Here is an 11,290-nt window from a genome sequence, read left to right as displayed (position 1 = left end):
GCATAGTGCATGACTAGTAATTAAATTTAATTAAATAGATTTAATTGTTACTATTTAGATCGGACTAAAATTTTAAATTTTTAAAAAGTAGGAGACTAAACTTAATCAAATCAATATACATGGATCCACAACTTTCAGAATTAATAGTGAAATTTAATCTTTTATTTATATATTTGTCAAAATGTATTGATGGGGTTAAGGCAAATTTGGCTAGATTTTTGTACTAATTTAGTAATTGGTGATATAATTTGGATTTGGAGTGATTTGATAAGTTTTAGATAAATAGTCTCATTTTAATAACCTAATAACAATAAATTAATTTTTTTAAAAAAAGAAAAACATTTATGATTGCATATTAAATTTGAAAAACCACGTGTTATAGATTTCAAAGCTAAGGCATATGGAAATGAGATTAGATTAGAAATTAAATGTTGTGAGTTGCATTTAATATAAGTTTAGGAGAAGCAATGAAATGGATTTGATTTTGTATATAAAGGCGAAGCATGTGCAAACAGAATATGGGGGACAGCATGTGGTTTGTGATGTTACAAACTCATCCCCGGCCACGTGCTTAGCTCATCCCACAACCTCTGTGGATCAACACAACCTACGACTTCCATTCTATTACTTTAAAAAAAATAAAATACCCAATTCATAATTTTTGGAAAACCACATCTAATAGATTTCTAATTTTAATCATTTATAATATAGTTTTCCATCATTAACAGTTGACACCTGCCTTTTCTTCGCTTCTTTCTCGGGCGGGAAACAATGAATACAAAATAGGACAAATTCCTGTTGAAGTCAGCCAATTGTGGATATTTTTCTTTTTTAGTCATCCAATTATCAAAAGTTGCAAAATGATCATTCGATTATTGGTAATTTTTTTTTTATCATCTAACTATGAAAAGTTACAAGTGAAAAGTTACAAGTTAGATACTTAACTATCATTTTTGTCACCGGTTGGCTAACATAAAAATAAAAATACTCTAAAATCCAAGATGACAAAAAAAAAAATACTGATAATTAAGTAATCATTTTATAATTTTTCATAATTAAATGATAAAAAATATATTAATAATTAAGTGACCGTTTTATAAATTTTTATAATTAAAAGAAAATATATAATTTGATAAATACTAGTAGTTTACTCAAAAGAGAAGAGAGAATTAAATGTTTGTTAGTGTTTAAAGTATTATAGAGCTATACCCTCCAAAAAAAAATATTGTTAATAGATTTATTATTATAATTTTTTAGGTGAACAATTTCTCTGAAGATTTTAGATTTTATAAATAGTTTTAAATAATTTTTTAAAATATTTCATTATATTTATATAGAATATTTGTCAACCTCATTACCTTAATCGTGAAATGTAAAAATTTATTAATAATATATAAAATATTTTCTCATTATTTTAAAATAATATTCACACCTCAGTGTGATAAAGTTTATAAAAGGAATTTAAATAAAAATGATTCAATTTGAAATTTAAAAATAAATTATTAAAAAAGAAAAAAAAGTAAATTCCCACATCCACTCATAAATCGTTGCATATTTAAATTTGTAATTATATATTTGAAAGAATTGTGCAGATTGAATTATTTATCGAATCTGAGTTAACTCATACGAGTGGATGACAACTCAACATGTAAAGCCTATGTTATTTTACAACAATTTGTGATATAAACTGATTCCAAAATAAGATAATGACAAAACCCATTAAAACTCTGGTCCCCTCTTTACACCAGTATTTTTATATTGTCATCTTTGTTTGATTATCAGCCTAAGAAAAACAAATTCTGACAAAAGAGGAAATATATAAGTTACACATTATATTTTTAGATTTTTGTTTAATTTCAAAATAAAATATTATTTATAAGTTGAGTTTCAACTCAATTATCGTAAGACATAATTTAAGTATGTTGAAATATATTATACTCTTAATTATGAGTTAGAGATGTTATAATTAATTTTAGATATTATATCTAATATATATATATAATCCGAACCTAAAGATTATTTTAAAAAAATAAAATAAAACTTTACTAAACAATGAGCGAAGAGAAAACTAGCCTCTGTTTGGTCTTAAAAAAGAGAAGTCAGTTTCATTTTCTCTTCAACTGGCTTGTTTGAAATTTTTAAAAAAAATTTAAATTTGAAAATAAAAATATATGGAAAATTTAGAAAATGAAATTTTCATTTTTTTAATTTATGAAAATGAAAAGTTAAAAATAATTTTAATTTTCTTGACACCACTGACTTTTATTATTATTTAAATATATCATATAGAATGATTTACATAAAATCAAATTTCATACATCGCATTCAATCTAAAAAAATCAACAAAGCAAATTCAGATACACATTTGAGTGGTTTTAGCCGTCTTAATTGACCTAACAATACAAAGGTGGGACACTTTTACATTCCTTTTCAGTTTACCCATAGCCACAACTGAAATTAATAAATAATTATCCATATAATATATAAAACTAATTTTATTCTCAAATTATTACAATTTACTTGTTTAGGTTTGAAAATCCGTTTGAAAAGTAGAAGGATTTGGACAATAATATCGGTCTAAAAATAGATTTGAACAAAAAATAAGACCTGTTTTCTATATAGATCAGGCATCGGGTAAGATTTTTTGGCTCAGGCCAAATTAACTATTTTGTTGTTGTTTCGTTACTGTTTTGCTACTATTTTGTTGTTCTTATTTGAATATTGTATAACTTTTATTTTATTGTTAATTCTACTACTATTTTAGAGGCATTTGCTTACTAAGTTACAACCTAATGTTATTTAAGGGTTTTTTACTCAAAATAATATAAAAATAATTAATTAATTATGAAAAAGGTAACAAAAATAGGCATTTGCTATATTGTTCTAATTGTGCCGCTGACATATTGGTGTCACCAGACTAAAATGTAATGATCTAAAAACTCCAAAGACCTTATATGTAAATTTCCCGTTTTAATTAGGTGCTAGAAAAGCACTTCAAAGGGTGCTTGATAGTAACAGTACACAATTTTATTGAATTAAAAGACAATGTTATCAGCGATGGAGAATTCTCCAAAAGTGGTCGAAGGTGACGGTGACTTGCGAGTGTCTGAAGATCGCAATACCAAGAAAGTAAGGTTTAAAGATGGATCTGACAGGGTCGCTGTTGATATGGCTGTGGACTCTATTCCATCTTCGAGCATGATAGTGCCTTGGAAGGACAAACTATTAGGGTCTGGTTTTATTGGGGCTGACCAGGCAATTGCAGGTTTTGATGAGGGTAGTGATGGAGATTTCATTCTGTTAGAAGATGATGTTATCAGATCCACCGTTAATGGAATCCCGGCAATTGACTTTTCTGATCGGGTCAAACAATTATTATATAAAGAGATGGAGATGACAGTAGTTTTGAAGTTACTAGGCCGAAATATTAGCTATGGTGTTCTGTTTAATCGAGTTAGTAATCTTTGGAAACCTATACAACCTTTTCAATTAATGGATATTGAAAATGGATATTATTTGGCTAAATTTCAGAATAACAACGATTATGAAAAGGTTCTAACCCAAGGACTATGGATAATTTTTGGGCAATATTTGACAGTTCAACCATGGACAAAAGACTTTTCCCCTTTCCAACCTTACCCAAGTGTGGTCATGGCTTGGATTAGGCTACCTGGATTACCTGGATTTATGTATAAGAGGAAGATTCTTGAGGTGATTGGTAGCACAATGGGTAAGGTTGCAAAGTTTGATTTCAAGACTGATAATAGAACCAGAGGGAGATTTGCCAGGATGGCTGTGTTAATTAATCTGGACAAACCTCTTGTCTCTTAGATTCGTGTTAATAGCGATATTCAAAGGGTGGAGTACTAAGGCTTACCAACGGTTTGTTTTGCTTGTAGCAAATACGGACATGTGAGGGAGATGTGCTCATTGTCAAAAGAAACATTTGGTAATGAGGGAGAAAAACCAGTGGCCGACGGTGAGTTAAGCAAAAATAATGATGAACTTGGGAAGGAAACCGAATCGGCGTTCAGACCTTGGATGCTGGTGGAGCATAGATCCCGGTGGAGATTGAGAGATTTGCGAGAATCTGGTAGCAAGATAGCTGGAAAAGAAAGATTGCGCTCCAGATTTGATACCCTTATTAATGAGGGTAAGACGAGCGGTGGTGAAAAAGGAAGGACGAATGAATATAATAGGGGTTTGATTACTCAGTCAGTGGAAATTGAAATGAATATCCCTGATTCTAGGGATAAGGGAATTTTTAAAATCATGCCTAATTCACATAATGGGTCTATGGAAAACATGGGGATAGATTCCGAAGCCCAAAAAAGGATAGGTAATGCTGTTACTGTGTGCATGGGGAAAGGAGCCCTATCGGTCCAAGAAATGAACAGTTTAAGGCTGAAAAGCCTGGGAAAAAAGAGTAAAAATGATGCTGGGTCGGATGGATCTTTGGTTGGGTCACACTCTAAGACAAGCCCAATTGGTCTTGGTCCATATGTTTGTCCAACAAATGATGGTCCGTTTGCTTCTTGCGCTTCTTTGAATTTGAGGGCTGTAGATAACCACGAAAATAGGATGGTGGGGAAGCAAAATACTACTTTGATTCTATCCAGGCCCATAAATTACCAGCAACAATTTCATGCGATGTCCAATGCCGATAATTCTCAGGTCCCTCTTAATTTTGATTTAAATTGTACTAATTTTAAAATTGAAAATGCTTTGCTAAATATTGATAATTTTGTGAATGGTGTTGACTCAAATTTGCAAGCTAAAAATCTGGATGAAATCAAGGCACATTTCAACCTGGCTTTTGAAGGTCCATTTGAGGTTGCAGTTTAGTTGACCGATAGTATTTTAGATAAGGGGAAGTATTTTACTGTTATTTTTAAAAAATTTTCTAATTCTCCTGATCAGTCTAAAGGTCGTACTATTGAGTCTATGAGCGCAGGTAGTGCAGGAACTCAGGACCAAAAATTTAATGGGAAATTTGGCGCTGCTAGAGGAGGACACAAGAATAGTAATGTTCTAAGGGGACGAGGGAGTCGCTTTAAAGCTTCTACCAATTCACGAGTTTCTTTAGCGGATTTTATGGAAGAGGTGGCAAAGCTTATTTCCTCTGATTTATCGAAAGAAGTCGGAACAGGAGCTCTAGTTGAATCTGACCCTAGTGATTTGAATGATTCTTGATAGTAGTGGTACGTTTCTTTTTATATAATTTTATTATTTATGAATCTCTCAATTTTTTCTTGAAACTGTCAGGGTTGCGCCAATGCTAGATTTCCTCGCATTTTTTTTTAGTATAATATGGAACACAGACCATATATCATTAGCCTACTGGAAACTAGAGTTAGTGGGTCCAAAGCTACTAAAATTATCGCAAAATTGGGTTTTCAATTTTCGTATCGTGTGGAAGCTGTTGGTTATGCTGGGGGAATTTGGATTGGTTGGAAAAATTCTGTTCGAGTTAAAGTTATACGAAATCACCCTCAATTTATCTTTACGCGGGTTTGGCCTAATTCTTCCTCAAACCCGATTTGGATTGCCTTTGTGTATGGGAGCCCAAATCGTTAAAAGTGAAAAGTTCTTTGGCAGGATCTAAGAGCTTCTATTCCTAGTGGTCAAATTCCTTGGATGGCGATTGGAGACTTTAATGTTATTCTTTCCCCTAATGAGAAAACAGGTGGTCTCTCGGATGGAAGGAGATGTCCTTACTTTGGTGATTTTGTGGATTTGGCTAATCTTCATGATTTGGGGTTTAGGGGACCTCCTTTTTCTTAGCACAGGGGTAATCTGTTTGAAAGATTGGATCGAGCTTTGGGAAATGAGGCTTGGGTTAATTATTTTCCAAATAGTCTAATTACTCATCTTCCGAGGATTAAGTCTGATCACAGACCTCTTCTCTTAAATCTAAACCAGGCTCTTGCTTTGCCTAGGGGAAGACCATTCCGATTTTTAGTAGGATGGGCCGAACACCCTGATTTTGATAATTTCGTGAAAGATCAATGGGACTTTCAAAGAAACATGTCAGCTTCTTTAGATAAGATCACTAGAAATCTTAAAGATTGGAATAAGAACACCTACGGTCATATTACTACCCGTAAGAGAAACCTGATCCATAAGTTGTTGACCATACAAAAGAAAATGGATCTATTAGATACTAATCATTTGGCTCCAATTGAAATGGAGATAAGACATGAATTAGAAAATGTGTTACATCATGAGGAACTTCTCTGGAAGCAAAAGGCTAGATGTGATTGGTTATATTTGGGGGATAGCAATACTAAGTTTTTTCATACTCGTACTATGCAACGGCAAAAAAATAACCATATTTCTGCTATTTGTAACTCTCTGAGTGATTGGTTGTTTGATCCTGAAGCCATTGAGTTGGAAGCATCCAATTTTTTTCCAAAAATTGTATGAGGAAGATTCTGGGCCCATGATATCTTTGCCTCCTAATGGGTTCCCTCAACTTAATTCTACTGATATTGATTTTTTAGGAAGAGTGGTCACTGATGAGATTAAAAAAGCTATGTTTGACATGGCTCCCTTGAAAGCTCCAGGTAGTGATGGTTTTCATGCTCTTTTCTTTCAGAAGTAGTGGGATACGGTAGGCCCGGATGTTTGTAATTGGGTGAAAATGGTCTTCAGTAAAGGCGATAGTGACCCTGGGCTTAATAATACCTTGATTGTTCTTATTCCCAATGTTATGAATCTTAAGGAGTTTTCTCAGTTTCGCCCCATAAGCCTTTGCTCTATTCTTTACAAGTTGGTGATGAAGGTAATAGCTGACCGGTTTAAGATTTTTTTTCCAAAAATTATTGCACAGGAACAGGCAGGCTTTATTACTGGGCGTAATATTACTGATAATATTATCATTGCGCAAGAGGTTATCCATTCTATGAAGAGCTGTAAGAGCAGGAAGTAGATGACGATTAAAATAAATTTGGAAAAAGCCTATGATCAGGTGCGATGGGATTTTATTGATGCGTCTCTTCAAGCTACAAGTATCCTTAATTATCTCAGAAAAGTTATTATTTCTACTATTTCTATCTCTACTATACAGGTTTTGTGGAATGGAGTTCCAATGGCTAAATTTAGACCTGCTAGAGGAATTAAGCAAGGTTGTCCCTTATCCCCTTACCTTTCTGTACTTTGTATGGAATGGTTAGGGCATTTTATTAGATCAGCTTTGTCCAAAGGGGTTTGGAAACCTATACGTTTATCTCATTCTGGGCCGGTTTTTTCGCACCTTTTCTTCGTTGATGATCTTGTTATACTTTGCATAGCGGATGAATAGCATGAAAGGCTTTTAAAAATTATTCTGAATAACTTTTGCGAGTTTTCAGGTCACAAGGTTAGTTCTAGGAAAACTAATATCTTCTTTTCCAAAGGAGTTGAGGAGCTCATGACTGACTTCCTCAATAATTTACTTGGCTTCCAGAAGGTGGATGATCTTGGTCATTATATTGGAATTCCTCTATTCCATAAAAAAGTCACTAATAGCACTATTCATTTTGTAATCGAGAAAGTTCGTATGAAGTTACAAAGTTGGGATGCTCGTCAGTCATCTTTTGCTGGTCGAGCTACTCTTGCGCAATCAGTTCTTCTAGCCATTCCCAGTTATTTCATGCAGTCCATGATGATTCCTAGGAAGATTTGTGACGAGATTGAATGTCTGGTAAGGCGTTTCATATGGAGAACCTCGGATGGTAAGAAAAAGACATTGTTAGTCGGTTGGGACTCTATCTGCCAACCAAAGTGGTGTGGAGGACTTGGCATGAGACAATTCCTGGATCAGAACATCGTTTTCCTGCTGAAACTTGGTTATAAATTAGTTTCAGATGACGAAGCTCTCTGGGTTCGTGTTCTCAGGTCTAAGTATAGGGTGAATGATCCCTTTCCAGTTAGTATAGCAAAGGCAAAAAGCTTTTTCCTTTGGAAGTCACTTTCAAAAGTTTGGAACCTTCTACATGATAATCTGTTATGGTCTGTCGGTGATGGTAATAAAATTCGGTGTTGAAAAGATTAGTGGATTCCTACTGTTGGACCTTTGATTAATTATTTACTTCCTTGTGCTAATGTTAATACTAACTGTTTGCTTAGTGACTTGGTCACAGGAGATGGCAATTGGAACTTTAATTTTTTGCAGGATTGGCTACCAGAGGAGGTTATTGCTCACATTATGAGAATTCCTCCTCCTTATCCAGATGAAAGACCTGATAGGCTGTCTTGGTGACACACTTCAACCGGAGCTTTCTCTGTTAAAAGCACATACAAAGTGCTAAAGGACGATTCTTGGAGTTCTAGAGATGAGTTATGGAAGAGAGTGTGGAAAACTCCGGGTCCACAAAAAGTTCGCCTCTTTTTTTGGAAAATTCTTCAACAAAGACTCCTCACCAATGTGGAAAGAGTTAGGCATGGCTTAGCTGTTGACTCCTCTTGTTCGTTATGTGGACATGCTTCTGAAGATATTTTACACATTCTTCGAGACTGCATAGTGGCTAAGAAAGTCTAGAAACAGGTTGTTCCGAGAAACCATCAACACCATTTTTTTCTAACTCTTTGCACGATTGGATTTCTTTCAATTTACAGGATACTTTGATACTTTCTGATGGGGAGATCAGTTGGGCTTGTCTATTCGGATTATTAGCTTGGAGACTATGGAAGAATCGCAATCTCTTTACTTTTTAAAGGAAATCATGGAGCTCTATTGAGATCATTAAAGTTTCAATGTGCTGAGCTAGACATTCGTCTTTGACTTCTAGAGAAGTCTTGAGTGATAATATAGCTTTATCCCATGAGGAGCTTTCTTCAAAGGATTGGATCTTTCTCAATACTGATGGTGTTGTTCAAAAAATATCAGGAAGAGCAGTTGTTGAAGGAGCGGTACGGGATGGCACTAGTAACTGGGTGATGGGTTATAACAGATTCCTAGGAAATTGCTTGATTTTCAATGCAGAACTCTGGGGCATTTTGGATGGTTTAAAACTCATCCAACGCAGAGGCCATAGCAACGTGATTATTCATTCAAATAGCTTGGAAGTTGTCAAAGCTATTCATGATAACGTTTCGAAGAGCTCAACTTTTGCTTTGATCAGGAGAATACACCGAATCTTGTCCCAAGAAAGTCATTGGATTTTAAGATACATTCCCAGGGAGGAGAACCATAGTGCAGACGACATTGCCAAATTGGCTTTTGGAAGAGATGAGGATTTAGATTTGTTTGAGTCCCCTCCAGATGAAGTGCTAGATTTCCTTAAGTCTGACAAAGAGAGGATTTTTGTTCCTCTTGAATATCCCATGTAATTTTATTTTGCTTTGTTCTTTTTTCACCAAAAAAAAAAGGGTGCTTGACAGTATGGCGGCACCAAACTTTAAAAGAATAAATTGCACCCTAAACCCCTCTTATTTATTATTATTTTTATCATCTTTTAAGATTTTCCTCTTATCAATTAATCTAAAAGTTTTCTACCAAAAGTATTTTTGTAAGTAAGTATATTCCAACTAAAATAATTTTAAAAATATTTGTAATTTTATTATCAATTTGATTTACGGACTCGATATAAATTATAATTATAAAAGCTTTAAAAAATCTTATTATGTATAAATTATAATTATTAGTTAAATTTATAGTTTTCAAATATAATGAGAGCAAAAGAAAACTACTATAAATACCGTTAACTGTTATGTCAAACAAAATTTGAATAATAAAATATTTTTGAAAAATAAATAAAATTTATTTTGAGTTGGAATTGGCTTACTTATAAAAATACTTTTGGTAGAAAAATATTTTAGACGAATTGATTGAAGGTCAATCTATTTTTGGTGTTAAAAGAGAATAAAATTAATAATAAATAAGAGGTTTAGGCGAAATTTACCTTTTAAACTTTGGTGACGCCATAGTGTCGCGGCACCTTCGTATGCTTTTTCATTGCCAATTAAAAGGAAAATTTGCATATAAGTTCCCAGGAGTTTTTAGATCATCACATTTTAGTTTGGTGCCGCCAATATGTTAGGCACCTGGCACTGTCAGAACACTATAACAAATTACTATTTTCATAATTATTCTGTTTACTATAAATTTTTCGTAATTAATTATTTTTTATTTTATTTGGGTAAAAAAACCTATTATTTAATGTATTTTTAATTTTTGTAAACATTTATTTTAATGTTTTTAGTGTATTGACGCATTATATGTTTTAAATTGTTTTGTATAAAAAAATAATCTAAGAAAATTAATACGAGTGAGCTAGGTAAGGCTCAGGTTTGACATTTTTAATCTCGGTCTGGCCTAAGCAGAATTTTAGGCTCATTTTCAACCCAAACATTGGAAAATGGGCCTAAAATTTTAAATCGATTCTACCAAACCCAACCCACTTGACCCGTAATCGAGTCTACATATGATACACAAATATGAAAGTACGTATCAATTAAATTATAATATATTTAATTTTTAAAAGTAGAAATACTAGAAAATAAAAACAAAATAATATTAATGTTAAATCTTTATAATTTATAATATCATCAATATAAGCTAAAAATAGTATTTAAAATAAAGTTGAATTAATTACTATTTTTGATAATATATTTAAAGTCAAAGAATAATGATATATTATTAATTTTTTCAAAGAGAATAGCAGTTGATTATTAAAAATATTATATGAAAGTATAATGTTAATTTAAAATTAATAAATTTGATGCTAAAATTTTAAATAAACATTAAAAATGCTAATGTTATTCATTTATGGATTATATATAGTAATACTTAATTTATTCTTGTGTTATTATAAATGTATAATTTTGAATAAGGTTGTGTAAATATTAAATGTTAAAATTATATTATTTATTGAATATTATGTGTTAGAAAACTACTTAAACAAATTATTTAAAATTACAAAATATATCTTTTAATATGTATTATTTAAAATTAATTTAGTATATGTTTAGTTAAAATTAAAATAATTATTTTTAATATTTAAATATAATAATAAAATTTATAAATTAATTAATTGAAGATCAAAATGTTTATACTAATTTCATAATTTTACGAAAAATAAGACGAAATATTTCGTAAGTAATTGAAAATAAATTTATTAAGTTATTTTGAATTAAAATAATTATAGAACTGTGGAATTAAATTAATAAATAGAAAAAGGTAGGAGGTTTTATAAAAATTTGGGTGAAGTTTATATTGCAAATAACTTACCCGTTTATCTATTGTGTCACTTCTTAGTATTTTAACTATGCCCATAAAGCTTCAATTAGTTATTTTTTAATAAAAAAA

Source organism: Gossypium arboreum, chromosome 10 (assembly GCF_025698485.1).
Source record: "Gossypium arboreum isolate Shixiya-1 chromosome 10, ASM2569848v2, whole genome shotgun sequence".
NCBI lineage: Eukaryota > Viridiplantae > Streptophyta > Magnoliopsida > Malvales > Malvaceae > Gossypium > Gossypium arboreum.
Note: the sequence above shows the minus strand (reverse complement) of the source record.